Raw genomic sequence first — 20,577 nt, 5'->3', positions numbered from 1 at the left:
TCCTTCAGTCTCAGCCTCTTGAGTGCTGGGGTTATAAGCATTCACCCCCACACTTGGCAGGCCTTTACATTTATTTAGGTTGCTGACACCTGCAATTCCAGCACCCAGGAAGCTGAGGCAGGAGGATTGCTGCTAGTTCAAGGCCACCCTGGCCTACATGCATATAGTATGAGAACCTTTTTCAACCCCCATTCCAATTACTGAGGTTTAAAACAATATTTTGATGATGTCACTGTATAAATCTTGTTCTTACTTTGTTAAATTTGCTCTTAAAGCATTGCATCCTTAAAAATGTTTTTAAAAACATTTTTATTTATCTATTTGCAAGCAGAGAGAGATAGAGAGAGGACAGACAGAGAGAATGGGCACGCCAGGGCCTCCAGCTGCTGTAAAGGAACTCCAGATGCATGTGCTACTTTGTACATCTGGCTTTAATGTGGGTATCGGGGAATCAAACTTGGGTCGTTAGTCTTTGCAGGCAAGCCTCTTAAGCGCTCAGCCATGTCTCCAGCCCTGCATCTTTTTTGATACAGTTCAAATGGACTTGCTTTCTCAGTTTATTTTGGATTGTTTATTGTCTTAAGAAGCACTAATGGTATTTGTATATCATATGTTGATGTTGTTACTTTGGACCATGTCATCTGAAAAAGCAAGTTTTATTTCTTCCTTCCTAATGTGGATACCTTTTTTTGTTTTCTTGCAGAGAAAGACAGAGAGAAGGAGAAAGAGAGAGAATGAATGGATACATCAGGGCTTCTTACCAGCGTAAACGAAATTCAGATGCATGCACCACTTTGTGCATTTGACTTTATGTGGGTACTGGGGAAGCAAACCTGGGCCCTCAGGCTTTGCAAATAAGTGCCTTTAATGGCTGAGCCATCTCTTCACCCACATGGATACTTTTTGTTTAAGCTTCTTTGTGTGTGTGTGTGTGTGTGTGTGAATGCATGGGAGGTTGCAGGTGTGGATGTGTATACATGTGAACATTGGGGTTGGTGTTGAATGTCTTTCTCTATTGCTTTCCATCTGATCTACTACTATAGAGTCTGTCACTTGAACCCAGGGCTCAGCCATTTGGCTCTTCTAGCTAATTAGCTTGCCCTGGGGACCTTCTGTCTCTTCCTCCCGAACACTGGGATGACAGCTGGACCACCACACCTGCCTGGCGTGTACATGGCTGGTGCGGATCCAAGCTCTGGCCCTCACTCTTGCATGGCAAGTGCTTGATTCATCAAGCCACTTCCCCAGCCTCAGTTAAGTTTCTTGACTAAGTATTCTGGCTGGACCTCCAATATCATTGTTGAATAAAAGTGTTGAGGATAAACTGGACATGGTGGCGCACACTTTTAATCCCAGCACTTGGGAGGCAGAGGTAGGCAGATCGCTGTGACTTTGAGGCCAGCCTGGGACTACAGAGGTCATCCTGGGCTAGAGTGAGACCCTGCATTGAGAAAACAAAAACTACAACAACAAATGGTAAGAGTCGGGCTGGAGAGGTGGCTTAGCAGTTAAGCTCTTGCCAGTGAAGCCTAAAGACCCCAGTTCAAGGCTCGATTCCCCAGGACCCACGTTAGCCAGATGCACAAGGGGGCACACGCATCTGGAGTTTGTTTACAGTGGCTGGAAGCCCTGGCCCACCCATTCTCTCTCTATCTGTCTCTTTCTCTCCCTCTCTCTCTGTCACTCTCAAATAAATAAATAAAAATGAACAAAAGATTTAAAAAAATGGTGAGAGTAGATGTCCTGGTTCTTTTTTAAATAAATATTTTATTTATTTGAGAGAGAGAGAGAAAGAGGCAAATAAAGAGAAAGAGAATGGGCATGCCAGGGCCTCCAGCCACTGCAAACACAACCTTGTGCATCTGGGCCTATGTGGGTCCTGGGGAATCAAACCTGAGTCTTTAGCTTTACAGGCAAGTGCCTTAACCTCTAAGCCATCTCTTCTGCCCCCAGTTTCTGTTTTTGACCTTAGCGATGAAGCTTTCAGTTATTTCACTATCAGATATGATATTAGCTGTGAATTTTTCCCTGGTCCCCTTTGTTAGGCAGTAGAAACAACTTTCTTTTTTTAAAAAAATATTTATTTATTTATTTGCGAGAGAAGGAAAGAGGCAGATAGAGAGAGAATGGGTGCACCAGGGCCTCCAGCCGCTGCACACAAACTCCAGATACATATACCACCTTGTGCATCTGGCTTATGCGGGTCCTGGGGAATTGAACCTGGGTCCTTTGGCTTTGCAGATAAGCACCTTAACTGCTAAGCCATCTCTCCATCCCAGAATTTCCTTTCTATTCCTAAAAATTATTGAGTGCTTTTATCATGAAAGAAGTTGGATTTTATCTCATGGGTTTTCAGCATCAATTGAGATGATCAAGTGATGTTTTTCTTTCTTTCTTTTTTTTTAGGTATTCTCTTTTTTAATTTTTATTAACATTTTCCATGATTATAAAATATGTCCCATGGTAATTCTCTCCCTCTTTCTTTATCCTACTGTTTTTTGCATTTTTATATGTTGATGCAACCTTTCATCTATGGGAGAGAGCCCAACTGGGGCAGGTAAATAATCCTAATGACAAGCTGCTTGATTTCTGTACCTTTATTGACAAAGGATATTGATCTGTAGGTTTCTTGTGATGTCTTTGTTGAAGTTTGGTATCAGGGATATACCGGCCTTAGAAAATAAATTGGGAAATTTTCTTCTGTTTTGCTTTTTAGAAGAGTAAGAGAAGACTTAGTGTTAGTTACTAGACTCTGGTAAAATTTACTTGTGAAGCCATCTGACTCTGGGCTTTTCTTGTAGGACATTACTCTATTACTAATTCAATCTCTTTTACTTTTTTTCTTCTTTTTTTGTTTTGTTTTTTTTTTTTTGAGGTAGGGTCTCACTCTAGCTCAGGCTGATCTGGAACTCACTATATAGTCTGAGGGTGGCCTCAAACTCACAATGATCTTCCTACCTCTGCCTCCCAAGTGCTGGGATTAAAAGCATGCACCACCATGGCTGGCTCTTTTACTTTTATCATGCAGGCTTTGTCCTAATTTTCACTTATCTTCAACTCAGTTTTGGTGGTTTGTGTATCTAGGAGTTTCTCCTTTTCACCTAAGTTGTCTACTGTGGAACAGAATTGCCCATAATAGTGTCTTATAATTTTCTTTATTTCTGTAAGGTTAGTAGACAGGATCTCCTTTTCTTTCTTTCTTTTTTTTTTTTAGAAGTAATTTTTTTTTGTTATTTTTTATTTATTTATTTGAGAGTGACAGACAGAGAAAGAGGCAGATGAGAGAGAAAGAGAGGATGGGCGCGCCAGGGCCTCCAGCCACTGCAAACGAACTCCAGACGCGTGCGCCCCCTTGTGCATCTGGCTAACGTGGGCCCTGGGGAGTCGAGCCTTGAACCAGGGTCCTTAGGCTTCTCAGGCAAGCGCTTAACCGCTAAGCCATCTCTCCAGCCCGTCCTTTTCTTTCTTGATTTCAGTAATTTGTGTCTTCTCTGTATTTTCTCGGTCAGCTTAGTAAAAGGTCAGTTTTCTTTTCAAAGAATTTACTTTTATTATTATTATTATTATTATTATTATTTTAGAGAGAGAAAGTGTGCCAAGGTCTTTAGTTGCTGTAAACAAACTCCAGATACATGTGCCACCTTGGGCATCTGGCTTATGTGGCTTCTGGGGAATCAAACTTGGGTCCTTTGACTTTGCAGGTAAACACTTTAACCACCAACCATTTCTCTAGTCCTACTTATTTTTTTGGCCTTTTTTTTTGGGGGGGGGGTTTGAGGTAGGGTCTCACTGTAGCCCAGGCTGACCTGGAATTCACTATGTAGCCTCAGTGTGGCCTTGAACTCACAGTGATCCTCCTACCTCTGCCTCCCGAGTACTGGGATTAAAAGCATGTGCCACCACGCCCGGCTTATGTTTTTGGTCTTTTGGAGGCAGGGTCTCACTAGCCCAGGCTGACCTGGAACTCACTCTGTCGTCCCAGGCTGGTCTCAGACTCACAATGATCCTCCCGCCTCTGCCTCTTGAGTGCTAGGATTAAAGTTGTGTGCCACCATGTCATGCCAAAGAATGTATTTTTTAAAATATTCTATTATTTATTTACAAGGGAGGGAGATGATAGAGATAGAGAAAGAATGGGTGTACCAGAGTCTCCGGCCACTGCAAATTACCTCCAGAAGCATGGGCCACCTTGTGCGTGTGGCTTTATGTGGGTACCGGGGAATTGAACCTGGGTCCTCAGGCTTTGTAGGCAAGAACCTTAACTGCTGAGCCATCTCTGTAGTCCCAAAGAATTTATTTTTAAAAATTATTTATTTATTTATTTATTTATTTGAGAGAGACAGACACAGAGAGAAAGACAGATAGAGGGAGAGAGAGAGAACGGGTGTTCCAGGGCTTCCAGCCTCTGCAAACGAACTCCGGACGCGAGCGCCCCCTTGTGCATCTGGCTAACGTGGGACCTGGGGAACCGAGCCTCGAACCGGGGTCCGTAGGCTTCACAGGCAAGCGCTTAACCGCTAAGCCATCTCTCCAGCCCCCAAAGAATTTATTTTAATTGTACTGTTATCACTATTAACATATATTAATTGTGCAACTTAATGGGTTTCACTATGTCATATTATTGCTTCAACCATGTTCATTCTCCCTTTTAGCCTTTCTTTTAAAAAAATATTTTATTTAAAGCCAGGTGTGGTGGTACATGCCTTAATCCTGGCACTTGAAAGCTACCCTGAGACTACATAGTGAATTCCAGGTCAGCCTGGGCTGGAGCAAGACCCTACCTCAAAAAACCTAAAAATAAAATCATTTATTTATTTTCAAGCAGAGAGACATAGAGAATGGATGTGCCAGGGCCTCTTGCCACTGCACACGAGCTCCAGATGCGTGTTCTACTTTGTGCACCTGGCTTTATGTGGGTAGTGGGGCATTGGAGCCAGGTCATTAGGCTTTGCAGGCAAGTACCTGAATGGCCAAGCCATCTCTCCAGCCCCCCTTTTACAATTTCTTGCCTCCTCAGTATTCCTCTGGTCCCCTTCTTGTTTCCTGTTTTGGTATTTTTATATTTTAAATTTATTTATTTATTTATTTATTTTTGTTGACAACTTTCATAATTATAGACAACTCATGGTAATGCTCTCCTTCCCCCCACGTTCCCTTTTGTGACTCCACTCTCCATCATATCCCCTCCCTCTCTCAATCAGTCTCTCCTTCCTTCCTTCCTTCCTTCCTTTCTTTCTTTCTTTCTTTCTTTCTTTCTTTCTTTCTTTCTTTCTTTCTTTCTTTCTTTCTTTGTTATTAACAACTTCCATGATTGTAAACAATATCCCATGGTAATGCCCTCTCTCCCCCCACTTTCCCTTTGAGCCTCCATTCTCCATCATATCCCCTTCCCCTCTCAGTCTCTTTTATTTTGATGTCATGATCTTTTCTTCCTATTATGATGGTCTTGTGTAGGTAGTGTCAGGCACTGTGAGGTCATGGATACCCAGGCCATGTGTCTGGGGGGAGCACATTGTAAGGAGTCCTACCCTTCCTTACATTCTTTCTGCCACCTCTTCTGCAATAGACCCTGAGCCTTGGAAGGTGTGATAGAGATGTTTAGTGCTGAGCACTCCTCTGTCACTTCTTCTCAGCACCAGGGTGCCTTCTGAGTGATCCCAAGGTCACTGCCATCTGAAAAGAGAAGGTTCTCTAAACAAAAGTAAGAGTAGCATTAATATAAGGGTATGAACATTAACAGAAGTGCTTACTGGACAGTTTGGTGAGCATAGTATATACATTTAGCCAGACAGCAGCAGACGTTACACCCCTAGGACTCATGACCACCCCCGTTTTAAGTTTTCAGTATCATGGATGTATTCCCTCCCATGGAGCGGGCCTCCAGTCCAACTAGAAGGCAGTTGGTTTCCACCATGACAGGTGTAACACTATTGCACCTGCTGGCTCATTTGGCCTGGCTGGCCAAATTTAATCCTTGCAGTGTCCACTGTTGAGTATCTTCACTGGTGATTTCTCTCTCTCCCATTGAACTGAAGTCCTTCTTCTACTTTCAGGCCATCTGTTGCTTATTTCCACATATAAGAAAAAACAAGAGATGCTTGTCTTTATATGGCTGGCTTATTTTACTGAACATGGTATCTTCCAGTTCCATCCACTTTCCTGAAAATGCCATGATTTCATTATTCTGTATGGCTGGATAATGCTGCACTGTGTATCCATATCACCATATGTAATATATATGCCACATTTTCTTTATTCATTCATTTGTTGACCAGCATCTATGTTAAATTCACATTACTGTGAAGAGTCCCACAATAAATGCAGCTATGCAGACATATCTTTTGTAAGCTCACTTCATTTCCTTCACATATATACCTAGAAGTGGCCTAGCCAGACCATATGTTAGCTCTTTTTATTTTTTGGTTTGAGTTTTGTTTTTTGCTTTTTGAGGCAGGGTCTCATTCTAGCTCAAGCTGACCTGGAATTTACTATGTAGTCTCAGGCTGGCCTTGAACTCACAGTGATCCTCCTACCTCTGCCTCCCAAGTGCTGGGATTAAAGGCACGCACCACCATGTTCACCCAAGCTCTTTTCTTAAAAATATAAATATTTGAATCTGGCTTTATGTGGGTACTGGTGAATTAAACCTGCGTCCTTTAGCCTTGAAGACAAATGCCTTAACTAAGCTATCTCTCCAGCTCTCTCTCTCTTTAAACTTTACTTTTATATATTTATGAGAGAGAGAGAGGGAGAGGGAAAGGGAGAGGGAGAAAGGGAGAATAGGCATGCCAGAGCCTCCAGCCACTGTAAATGAAATCCAGACACATGCACCCCTTTGTGCATCTGGCTTACATTGGTCCTGGGGAATTGAACCAAGGTCCTTTGGTTTTGCAGGCAAATGCCTTAACCGCTAAGTCATCTCTCCAGCCCCCACTGTTTTTGAGACAAAGTCTCTGTGTTGGTTTGATTTAGGTGACCCCCATAAACTTAGGTGTTCTGAATGCTATGTTCCCAGCTAATGGAGATATGGGAGTTAACACCTCCTGGAGGCAGTATATTGTTGGGGGCGGGGTTATGCATATTATATAGCCAGTTTTCCCATGCCAGTGTTTGACACACTCTCATGTTGCTGTTGGCCACTTGATGTTGGTCAGGAGGTGATGTCTACCCTCTGCTCATGCCATCATTTTTCCTGCCATCGTGGAGCTTCCCCTTGAGTCTGCAAGCCAAAGTAAACCTTTTTTTTTTTTTTTTTTTTCCCCAAAAGCTGCTCTTAGTCAGGTGTTTTCTGCCAGCAATGTGAACCTGACTGCAACAGTAAAGTTGGTACCAGAAGTGCAGTTGTTGTTGCTATAAACCTGACTGTGTGGTCCCACCTGGGCCAAGATGAAGTTTTCCAGGACTGTGAGTAGCCTAGCTGGAGGGATGGAATTGGAAGTCCAGGGACTTGTTGTTGGTTAGAATTATTGGACTTGGAGACTTGTTACTGGCTAGAGTTGTTGGACTTGAAGCTACAGAGTTTGTTTGCCCTGTTTAAGTCTTGTTGGTTGAATATTTCTTTGCTATGCCCAGTGCCATATTTTGCAATGTGAATGTTTATTCTGTATCATTCTGGGAGTTTGGGGGATTTTTTTTTTTTTTTGTACTATGGCTGTTAAAAGATCTTCAATTATGGGAATGTTTGAACATCCTTAGGTTTGATTAAAAACTATGGGAACTTTTAAAGTTGAACTGAATGCCTTGCATTTTACATCATGGATGGTTATCAGTTTATGGGGGTCAGGGGCAGAATATGGTGGTTTGATTCAGGCATCCCCCATAAATTTAGGTATTCTGAATGTTCCCAGCTGATGGGGATTTGGGAATTAACACCTCCTGGAGGGAGCATATTGCTGGGGGAGGGCTTATGGGTGTTATAGCCAATTTCCCCTTGCCAGTTTTTGGCACACTCTTCTGTTGCTGTTGTCCACCTGATGTGGCTCAGGACGTGATGTCTACCCTCTGCTCGTGCCATCATTTCTCCCTGCCATCATGGAGCTTCCTCTTGAGACTGTAAGCCCAAATAAACCTTCTTTTCCCACAAGCTGCTCTTGGTCTGGTGTTTTCTGCCAGCAATGCGAACCTGATTTTGTCTCCTTCTGTAGCACCCCCTGGCTTGGATCTCACATAGCTACCATAGCTGGCCTCAAACTCATAGCCATCCTTCTGTCTCAGCTTTTTGAGCACTGCAATTACAGGTATGAACTACCCATGTGGTAGTTCTATTTTTATTTTATTTTATTTGTTTATTTGAGAGAGAGAGAGAGACAGAGAGAGAGAGACAGAGAGAGAATGGGTGCGCCAGGGCTTCCAGCCACTGCAAACAAACTCCAGATGCGTGCGCCCCCTTGTGCATCTGGCGAACATGGGTCCTGGGGAATTGGGCCTCGAACCAGGATCCTTAGGCTTCACAGGCAAGCGCTTAACCTCTAAGCCATCTCTCCAGCCCTCTGAGGCACTCTTGCATGCATGGCAAGTCCTTCCTCTTCTGAGCCAAGAATCTTCCCAAACCATCTCAGGTTTTTGATTAGCGTCTATTGTTTGTGTCATGGTTTAAAAAAGTTCATTTGTGGTTGGAGAGATGGCTCAGCAGTTAAGGCACTTGCCTGCAAAGCCTAACAACCTGGGTTTGATTCTCTAGTACCCACATAAAGCCAGATGCACAAGATGGTGAACACATCTGGAGTTCATTTGCAGTGGCTGGAGGCCCTGGTGTGTTCATTCTCTGTGCGTTTCTTTCTATCTCTCTCTGCTTGCAAATAAATAAGATTTATTTTTTAAAAAGTTCATTTATCTACTGAGAGACCCCTGGGTTGTTTCCACACCTTAGCTGTTATGAACAATGCTGCAATGAACACGGGAGTGCAGATAACTCTTCAAGAAAACTTTTATTTCCTTTGGATATATAATCTGAGGCAGGATTCTGGGTCATATGGTAGTTCTATTTTTATTTTTATTTTAAAGGATCTTCCATATTGTTTTCCATATGGCTGTCCCAATTTTCCTCTACACTCTTGCCCACACTGCTGTCTTTGTAATAATAACCATCCTAACAGATGTCAGGCAACGGCTCATGGTGATTTTTGATTTGTGTTTCCTGGATGGTGAGCGATGGCGACCACTTTCACAAGCCTGCTGGCTGGTTTTGTTTTCTTTGGGAAAATGTCTTAGACCCTTTTCTCATTTCACTTGTCCAATTTTTCATGATTTTGGAAAGCATGAAGTGTATTGCCTCTAGCTTTCCTCATCGTTCCTCAGGTTGCTTTGTGGGTTTTGTCTTTTGTGGTTCTGTATGCATTTTTTAAATGGCTAGAACATTTCCATTACATCTGAAATGCTGAATTTAAAAAATGTTTAGAAATATTGTATTAGGGTTAAATGTTACTTGGGGCACTTGTGAAAGAATTCCAACATTAGTTAAAACTTAAAAAAAAAAAAGAAATGGATACAAAAAAGACACACAAAGCAGTTCAAATTATCCCCTCATAATTAAAAATGCTGTTATTTACTGGGGTACAGTTGAGTTTCTTCATTATCCTTTGCAGATAAAATTTTAAATTTTTTATTGAATCCATGCTGGTTGGCTTTGCAAGCAAGTGCTTTTAACCACTGAGCATCTCCCTAGCCCACTTCCTTTTTATAAATATGTGTATATTTTTATTGATTTCACTTGCAAGAGGCCTTTGTGTGCCATACTCTCTTTCTCTGCCTGTGTGTATAATAGGGTGCTCAGGGCTCTTGAAAGTCCTTGAACCCTAAACCCTAGGTTTGTTTCTAATTTTTTTGGTCTTTTTAGATTTATTTTTGTTTATTTTTATTTATTTATTTAGGAGCGACAGGCAGAGAGAGAACGAGGCAGAGAGAGAGAGAGAGAGAGAGGGAGGGAGAGAATGGGCGCGCCAGGCCTCCAGCCACTGCAAATGAACTCCAGATGTGTGCGCCCCCTTGTGCATCTGGCTAACGTGTGTCCTGGGGAGTCGAGCCTTGAACTGGGTCTTTAGGCTTCACAGGCAAGCGCTTAACTGCTAAGCCATTTCTCCAGCCCTTCCTCTCCACGTGGACTCTTTATCTTCTCCAGCTCCCCACAGGGCAGGAGCTCTTTAAACTTTCTTTCCTCTCTTTTCTTTCCATGGTTTTTCCAGGCCCTCCAAGTGGGATCTCTAGCCACGGGGGTGCCTTTCCTCGGCTCTGTGTTTCTATAAATAAATATAATAATATTGATTTATAATGATCTTTCTCAGTCTTTTTTTTTATTCAATTCTGTGATTAAAATTAGAAATGAGCCGGACATGGTACAACACACCTTTAATCCCAGCACTCGAGAGGCAGAGGTAGTGAATTCCAGGCCAGCCTGGGCTAGAGCAAGACCCTACCTCAAAAGCGGAGGGAAAACTCCCCAGTAGCTGGAAGTTCCCAAGGGGTCAGGTAGCTCAGAGCGCGTTCTCTCCCTGTGCAATGGCTACAATCTTACAGTGGTGCGCTGTCTTCCAGCTCAGGTGAACCTAGGGACAGCTGTTGGTTAGAGCCAGAGGCTGTCTCAGGAAGAGATTAGCCCTGGCACCAAGTTCTGGGGGCTGAATTTGAACAACCACAATGTTTCAATCCTCCGAAAGACCTCCCTCGCAGGAGGGGTCCAGGCCATTGGTGAAAAAACAGGTCTAGGGAACTAGGCCAGAGATAAGAAGGCAGGTCATGTTTGATTTCTAGCAAGTGCGGACTTTCCTGTCTTTCTTACTTTTAGGGGTCCAGTCCCTACTCTCTCATATCTCACACACACATAGATACATAAAGTAATTTTAAAAGTCTAGTTATTAAAAGTACCTAAATGAAGCGGGGTGGTGGCACACACCTTTAATCCCAGCACTCAGGAGGCAGAGGTAGGAGGATCGCTGTGAGTTCGAGGCCAGCCTGAGACTACATAGTGAATTCCAGGTCAGCCTGGGCTCGATAGAGTGAGACCCTACCTTGAAAAACCAAAACCAAACCAAACCAAAACAAAACAAAACAAAAGTACCTAAAGGGTAAAAAATCATTCTATCTTGATTTTTCCATGATCTGTGCCTGGCCCGCATAGGCCCATGTTTGGACACTCAGGTTCAAGCTGAAAGGTTGCGTAGCTTGTAGGACGTAGATCCTTGCAGGAGTAAGTGTGTCACTGGGGTGGCCCTTGAGGCTTTATTGTCCAGCCCTCCCTGCTGGTGGCTCTACTTTCTCCCTGGTGATGTGACCAGGTTATCCAGCCTCCTGCTCCCACGATGTCTTCCCCACTAGGATGGGCGCTTTCTGGAAGGGTACAGTGAGTATAAACTCTTTCCTTCCCTACATTGCTTCTTGTTGGGTGTTTGTTCATAGCAGCTAGAGGGTGACGGATATAAGCTTTTTGTTGTTTGCCACTGCGTTTACCAGGGTAGCTGGCTCATGAGTTTCTAGGGATTTTCCTGTCACTGTCTCTCATTGCTCTAGGAGTGCTGGGATCATACACACACACACACATACACACACACGTGTCTTTAACATGGGTGCTGGGGTCTAAACTCTGGCACTCACACTTGCCCAGCAAGAACATTACACATTGAGTCATCTCTTAAGACACGCTACATTAAATTTTGTTTGTTTGTTTATTTTTATTTATCTATTTGAGGGCGACAGACAGAGAGAAAAAGAGGCAGAGAGAGAGAGAAAGAGAGAGAGATTTAGAGAGAAAGGGTGCACCAGGGCCTTCAGCCACTGCAAATGAGCTCCAGATGCGTGCGCCCCCTTGTGCATCTGGCTTACGTGGGTCCTGGGGAATCAAGCCTCCAACTGGGATCGTTAGGCTTCACAGGCAAGCACTTGACTGCTAAGCCATCTCTCTAGCCCCTACATTAAGTTTTTTAAAGACCACTTTTAAGAAAGAGACCTCCAAATATTTGTTAAAAAATGTTTTGAGTTGCCTTTCTTATTTTTCAATTAATCTTTTAGTTAGCATTCTAAGTCATGGGTTTTACTGTGGTATTTTCCTACATATGTTATTATACTTTTTTTAAATTCTGTGCCCTCCCCCAGAGCCCTTTTGTATGCATCTACATAAATTAGAATTTAAACTTCTCATGAGAAAAAATGTGATATTTACTTTTATGTCTGGTTTATTTTGCCTTAATAACAACCTCCAATTTCATCCACTTTCTGAAAATGTCATAATCTCACTCTTTATAGATAATCAAATTCCATGTTGTATCAGTACTACATTTTCTTTATCCTTTCATCTGTTGATGGACATCCAGGCTGGTTTCATATCTTGGATATTATGAACAGTGCAGCAATAAATATGAATGTGTGAGTATCTCTGCCCTGTTCCATGACAAGAGTAATTTTTTTTTCTGTTTCTAGCTTTCTCAGGAAGTTTTCTTTGTATCAAAAGAAAAAAAAAACAAAAAACTAGGTATGGTGGTGCATGCCTTTAAACACAGCACTCAGGAGGCAGAGGTAGGAGGATCACTGTGAGTTTGAGGCCACCCTGAGACTATGTAGTGAATTCCAGGTCAGTCTGAGCTACAGTGAGACCCCACCTTGGGGAAAAAAACAAAAACAAAAGCAAAAACCAAAACCCTCAAATTAACATTCCTTAGGTGCATCTGTATTAGTTGGGGTTCTCTAGAGGAACAGAACTGATAGAATGAATTTGTATTATAAAAGGATTTTGTTTCCCACCCTCAGTAACACACCTTCCTCCAGCAAGGCTCCACCTTCCTACTTGTCACCAGCTGAGGACAGGACAGCCATTCAAATACACCGAGTTTCTGGAGGACATCTGATCCAAATCATTACAACATGTGCTTACACACACACACACACACACACACAAATACAATAAAATCTACTGATTCTTCATTTTTGTACTACCACGGTTATAGTTTTATTCATTTGTATTTTTAATTTTTAAGGGGCAGAAATATTTTATTAGATTATAAGTAGAAATTAAGAGAAGAAAAACAGAGCTCATGCTCAAGAGGGAGCATCAGTGGGGTTCCAGAAAAATGGGGACGCCCAGAACTTAAGGAGGAAATGAAGTGCTATTGCCCCAGGATGCAAGAGGGGGTTTGAGAAGCCCCTTTATTTTTATTTATTTATGTGTTGTTGTTTTTTTTCGGTTTTTCAAGGTAGGGTCTCTCTCTAGCCCAGGCTGACCTGGAATTCACTATGTAGTCTCAGGCTGGCCTCGAACTCACTGTGATCCTCCTCTTACTTCTGCCTTCCTAGTGCCAAGATTAAAGGTGTGTGCCTCAACATCTGGCACAATATCCGCCCCCACCCCCAAGGCAGGGTCTCATTGTAGCCCAGCATGACCTAGAACTCACTCTGTAGGCCTAGGCTGGCCTTGAACTCTCAGCCTCCCAAAATGCTGGGATTAAAGGCATGTGCCATCATCCCCAGCCTGCAATGTACTTTGATTAGTTGATTTAATATTTATTTAAAGGTGAATCCTCTCGTAAACATGTGTCCTATGTTTTGGAGTGTGGAGATTCAACAGAGGACTAATTATTACTGCTTCGGTTCTCTCAGAGTCTCAAAAACTCCAGCTGCAGATCCGTGGTTCAACTCTCATTTGAAGGCTTCAGAGCTAAGCCACCGCGGAGCTGCGTGTCGTGGGCCGGCGTGTCTGAATTCCGCAGAGCAGTGTTCTGAGCAGTATCGTACTTATTTCTTCTAGCTCAGGAGGGAAAACACCACTTCCCAGGGAATCGCTGCAAAACAACAGATCTATTTTGGGGGGGGAAATTACGCATCAGTATTCTAGTAGTTACTGCAACGTGGATGCCTGACTCTGAAAGAACCGAGTAGCAAGTACACAGAGGTGCTTGATGAAGGCAAGCGCTCTTGAGGTGACAAGCGTGGTGATGGCTTAGCAACCTGACACTCTGGCTTGTGGCACACACACACACACACACACACACACACACACACACCTTTCCTAACAATGCACCTGGAACCCCCACCTGTACTGAGCTACATCGAGTTGCATGTGAATCCCACTCCAGACAATGTCACTCCTTAGCAACCCTTTTATATTCATTTCTTTAAAATAGTACTTATTTGTGGGCTGGAGAGATGGCTTAGCGGTTAAGCACTTGCCTGTGAAGCCTAAGGACCCCGGTTCGAGGCTCGATCCCCCAGGGCCCACGCTAGTCAGATGCACAAGGGGGCACACGCGTCTGGAGTTTGTTTGCAGTGACTGGAAGCTCTGGCACGCCCATTCTCTCTCTCTCTCTGCCTCTTTCTCTCTCTTTCTGCCACTCTCAAATAAATAAATAAATAAAAATAAACAAGAAAATTTTAAAATAATATTTAGTTGTGAGGCAAGAGAAGAAAGAGAGAGAGAGAATGGATGCACCAGGGCCTCTTGCCACTGCAAAGGAACTCCAGAGTCATGCACCACTTTGTGCATCTGGCTTTATGTGGGTACTGGGGAACTGAGCCCTGGGTCACCAGGTTTTACAAACAAGCACCGTTATAACTACTGAGCTAACTCCCCAGACCCAAGCCCTTTCCTGTTCCAACAGGACTTGCCCTGGAACATATCTGGTGTGGTGGTTTGAATGCAAAATGTCCTCCACAGCCTTGTGTGATTTTGCTTAAGACTTTGGGAGGTGGAGCCTTGGTGAAGGAGGTGTGTCATGGTGGGGGAGGGGGTATGGGTAGTGGGCCTTTCATAATCTAGCCCCCCTTGCCATTGCTAGCCATTCCACATTTGCTGCTTCCTCCCTGCCTGCTAATGACAGGATGTGACACTCAGTGCCTTTCCATGCTTTTTCCCACCATGGTGAAACCTCCCTTGGAGACTGTAAGACAAAGTAAATTCTGTCCTTCCACAGACTGCTTCTGGTTGGATGTTTGGTCCCAGCAATGAAAAGGTAACTGCAACATGCAAGAACCAGAGGCAGGGGGCAGTGTGGTCTGGACTGGTTCTGTGGATCCATGTGCTGTCAGACAAATTGTGTTCTCTGCGTGCACTTTCAAGGCAAACCCCAATTTACCATCTTACATGATACAGGATTGGGTATGTGTCTAATTAAAATAAGAATGCTGGGCTCAAGCCGGGCGTGGTGGTGCATGCCTTTAATCCCAGCACTCGGAAGGCAGAGGAGGTAGGTGGATCGCCATGAGTTCGAGGCCACCCTGAGACTACGTAGTGAATTCCAGGTCAGCCTTGGCTAGAGTGAGACCCTACCTCGAAAAACAAAAAAACAAAAAAACAAACAAAAAAAAAAAAAAGCTGGGCTGAGGAGCTGGCTCAGCAGGTAAGAGCACTTGCCATTCGAATAAACACGAGGGCCTGAGAGGACCTAGGGTTGATTCCCTAGCACCTACAGGTACAGCCACACATTTTTTTCTCTCTCTTTTTTTTTTAATTTTTATTAACATTTTCCATGATTATAAAATATATCCCATGGTAATTCCCTCCCTCCCCACCCCCACACTTTCCCATTTGAAATTCCATTCTCCATCATATTACCTCCCCAGTACAATCATTGTAATTACATATGTACAATATCAACCTATTAAGTATCCTCCCCTCTTCCTTTCTCTACCCTTTATGTCTCCTTTTTAACTTACTGGCCTCTGCTACTAAGTATTTTCATTCTCACGCAGAAGCCCAGTCATCTGTAGCTAGGATCCACATATGAGAGAGAACATGTGGCACTTGAGGCCACACATTTTTAACACCCTCGTCCTGGGGGGAGTGGAGATCAGAGAATCACTGGGGCTTGCTGGTCAGTCTGACTGAAAACAGCAGCTCCAGGTTCAGTGAAAAATGCCATTTCAAGAAAACAATGGATGAGAAGCTTGGTGGCTCACACTTTAATCTCAACACTGGGGAGGCAGAGGTAGGAAGATCACCGTCAGTTTGAGGCCACCCTGGGACTACATAGTGAATTACAGGTCAGTCTGGACTAGAGTGAAACCCTACCTTGAAAAAACCCAGAAGAGAAAGAAAGCAAAGGAAGAAAGAAGGAAAGGAAGGAAGAAAGAAAACAGTGGATGAGCAGAAGGGAAAGACAGCCACCATTCTTCTCTAGACTCCACAGCATTTTGATGGGGTGTGCACACCTGCACACCCCTGTTCATATACCATGTGCACACTTCATACTACACAAACATGCAAGGCAATCAGATGCCTTATGGGAAAGGATATGCACAGTGAATAAAGGCTTACATAACCCAAGTCTGTCAACCAAAAAAGACTATGCTCCTTAGCAACTGACTTTTCCTCTTCCTGAACCCACAACTGCTGCTCCCCTAAAGAATATCTAACCTATACTTTCACACACACACACACACACACACACACATATATATATGTGTATATATATATATATATATATATACATATATATATATATATATATATATATATATTTAGAGTAGGGTCTTGCTCTAACCCAGGCTGACCTGGAATTCAGTATGTAATCTCAGGGTGGCCTCAAACTCACAGAGTTCCTCCTACCTCTGCTTTCCAAGTGCTGGGATAAAAGGTGTATACCACCATGCCCAGCTCATGTATCACTTATTTTTTAATTTTTTTGTTTTTATTTATTTATTTGAGAGCAACGGACAGAGAGAAAGAGAGAGAGAGAGAGAGAATGGGAGCTTCAGGGCCTCCAACCACTGCAAACGAACTCCAGATGTGTGCGCCCCCTTGTGCATCTAATGTGGGTCCTGGAGAATTGAGTCTCGAACTAGGGTCCTTAGTCTTCACAGACAAGCACTTAACCACTAAGCCATCTCTCCAGCCCTCACATATCTTTTGAATGCAATCTCTTGCCACTTTGCTATCTATCTGTGTGTACTTCTTCAGCTGCAAACTCTGGGACTGCAAGTGTGCACCACCGTGTCCAATTTCTGCTTCTCTCTTTGAGAAATTGCCAAGCTACGTTCTAGGGGAGCCATCACAAACCCATCTGGAAGTGGGCCTATTGGGTAAGTAGGCTAGCATTTTGTTCATTTCCTCAGTTTCTGGATTCATTTTCAGGACAGATATATTTAGTAGCTAGCAGATCATATATAGGTACCTTAATCTTAGTTTTATTATAAGAAAGGTAAATTAAGCTCCTGAAATTACCATCTCTTCAACATAGTAAATCAGAAACCATTTAAAATCCTGTGAAGAGAGGTAGGGAAGTCTTGATGGTATGAAGGTGTAGCCTTCATTATGTCCTTGTTTAGTTCATGAATACCACCTGAAAAGAAATGGGGGTGGGTGACAGCAGGTATTTGGAGATAATATAAACATTAAATTGTAGTTCCAATCAGAGTTGCTATGCTATTTTTTTGTTTGTTTGTTTTTTTGAGGTAGGGTCTTACTCTAGCCCAGGCTGACCTGGAATTCACTATGTAGTCTCAGGGTGGCCTCAAACTCACGGTGATCCTCCTACCTCAGCCTCCGGAGTGCTGGGATTAAAGGCGTGTACCATCACGCCCATTGGATTTTTTTGTTTTTTTGAGGTAGGGTCTCACTCTAGCTCAGGCTGACCTGGAATTCACTATGTAGTCTCAGGGTGGCCTTGAACTCATGGTGATCCTCCTGCCTCTGCCTCCCAAGTGCTGAGATTAAAGGCATATGGCACCCCACCCAGCTCCAGATAGTCTTTTTTTTTTAAAAAAAATAGTTTTATTTCTATTCATTTATTTAAGAGAGAGAAAGCAGCAGACAGAGATATAGAAAGAATGGGCACACCAGGGCCTCCAGCCACTGCAAATGAACTTCAGACGCATGCGCCCCCTTGTGCATCTGGCTAAAGTGGGTCCTGGAGAATCAAATGGAGGTCCTTTGGCTTTGTAGGCAAGTGCCTAAATAGCTAAGCCAGCTCTCCAGTCCGCCAGATACTTTTTATTGAAACTTATTGGCATAACCTCCAGCAAATTTTCAATTTTCTTTTTTTCAAAATATGGTTTCACTCTAGCCCAGTCTGACCTTGAACTCACTATGTAGTCTCAGGCTGGCCTCAAACTCACAGAAATCCTCCTACCTTGGCCTCCAAATGCTGGGATTAAAGGCTTGTGCCACCATGCCTGGCTCAATTTCTTTCTTTTTAAAATATTTATTTATTTACTTATAAGCAGAGAAGGACAGAGAGAGAGAAAGGGAGGGGTACAATGGGCACACTAGGGAATAGTGTCACTGCAAATGAACTCCATATGCACGTGCCTCCAGCCTTATGTGAGTACTGGGGAGTTGAGCCGGGGTCATTAGCGTTTGTAGGCAAGCACCTGGACCGCTGAACTATCTCCCCAGCCCTCAATATCTTTTTATCTTTTTTTTTTTTTTTTTTTTTTTTTTGAGGTAGGTTCTCACTACTTTGTCTTAGAGTGGCCTTGAACTCTTGGCAATCCTCCTACCTGTGCCTCCTGAGTGCTGGGATTAAAGGTGTGCGCACCACGCACTGCTCTCCCACCCCCCCTTTTTTTGTACTGGAAACAGATCCACCCCCAAACACACCTTGGGGCTGGACCCACAATCTGCCCACAATGACACCTTCTCTAGCCAGGAGTCTGGAGATCTAAATTACAAGCTTTAATAGACTCCTGAATTAATTGAGGGACAGCCATTCAAACCACCACAGTGTATTTGAAGAAGACGCTCAATGACTCAATGGTGACTTCTGGCCTACACACACACACACACACACACACACACACACACACACACACACAGCCCCTCCCCCCACACATATACATACAGTCTGAAAAAGAGGAAATTGCAGGAAGCATCTTTCCACCACCTGTAGGGCTGACGGCAGGGTTATAACCGAGAAGCATAGAGGAGGGGCTCCGAAGAGCTGAAACCAGACCTGCCAGGAGAGCACTGTTTTCAGCAGGAACCGGTGTCCGCCTTCTCAGAGAAAGGCTCCTCCTGGACAGTGATCTAGCCTGCCAGGCTCCTTCTAGCATAGTTCTGTCCAACAGACACGTAACACGGAGCTGGGTGTGGTGACTCGTGTCTGTAATTCCAGCACTTTGAAGACTGAGGTGGGAGTGTGGCCATGAATTCATCGCCAGCCTGGGCTAGAATGAGACCTGAGTCGGGCGTGGTGGCGCATGCCTTTAATCCCAGTACTCGGGAGGCAGAAGCAGGAGGATCGCTGTGAGTTCAAGGCCATCCTGAAACTACATAGTGAATTCCAGGTCAGCCTGGACTAGAGTGAGACTCTAACCTCAAAAACCAAACCAAACCAAAAAAAAAAAAAAAAAAAAGCCCCAAACAAAAGAAACATAACACAAGCTATGTAATGCATGTAATTTTAACTCTTCTAGGAGCCACATTAAAAAGTAAAAAAAAAAAAAAAAAAAGCAGGGCTGGAGAAATGGCTTAGGACCCAGGTTTGATTCCTCAGGACCCCATGTAACCCATGTAAACATAGGTGGTACATACATCTGGAGTTCGTTTGCAGTAGCTGGAGGCCCTGGTGTGCCCATTCTCTTCCTTTCCTTCCCCCTCTCTCTACATCTTCTCTCTCTCATAAATAAATAAAAATAAACTAAAAAAGAGAGTAAAAGTAGCTGGGAGTTGGCATGCTGGTGCACACCTTTAATCCCAGCACTCGGGAGGCAGAGGTAGGATGATTATTGTGAGTTCAAAGCCACCCTAAGACTACATAGTGAATTCCAGGTTAGCCTGGGTAGAGCAAGACCTTACCTTGAAAAACAAACAATCCCCCCAAAACAAACAACAACAAAAAAAACCCACAAAAAGGTAAAAACAGCCTATAATCCCAGAGGTAGGAAGATTGCTGTGAGTTCGAGACTACTCAATGAATTCCAGGTCAGCCTAGGCTAGAATGAGACCCCACTTTGGGAAAACAACAGCAACAAAACAACAGCAACAACTGCAAAATCACACAAAAAAAGCAAAGCAAGTGGAATTAATTTTGATGGTGTATTTTATTTAGACAAATATGTCCAGTATACTACCATCTTAACATCTATAGTATATAAAATTAATATTTTGGGTTTGGGAGATGGTTCAGCAATTAAAGGGACTTGCTTGCTTGTTGGCCAAAGTTCAATTCCCTAATACCTATGTAAAGCCAGGTGCACAATGTGGTGCATGTGTCTGGAGTTCGTTTGCAGTGGCGGGAAACCCTGGTGTGTCCATACTCTCTTAAATGAATGAATGAATAAACCAATGAAAATAGTTTAAACAATAAAATAAATATCTTGGGGGTATTTTAATATCAACCATACACTTATATTTTATTTTTACAGAGTACTTCAACTCACACTGGCTCAACAGTCATTGTGCCCATGGTGTTGTATTATAGAGTGCCAGTCCTCTTGTTGAAAAAACTGTATGGGAGGCTGGAGAGATGGCTTAGCGGTTAAGCACTTGCCTGTGAAGCCTAAGGGCCCCGGTTTGAGGCTCGGTTCCCCAGGTCCCACGTTAGCCAGATGCACAAGGGGGCGCACGCGTCTGGAGTTCGTTTGCAGAGGCTGGAAGCCCTGGCGCGCCCATTCTCTCTCTCTCCCTCTATCTGTCTTTGTGTCTGTCGCTCTCAAATA

This window comes from Jaculus jaculus, chromosome 17, assembly GCF_020740685.1.
Source record: "Jaculus jaculus isolate mJacJac1 chromosome 17, mJacJac1.mat.Y.cur, whole genome shotgun sequence".
In the NCBI taxonomy this organism is placed as follows: Eukaryota; Metazoa; Chordata; class Mammalia; order Rodentia; family Dipodidae; genus Jaculus; species Jaculus jaculus.
Note: the sequence above shows the minus strand (reverse complement) of the source record.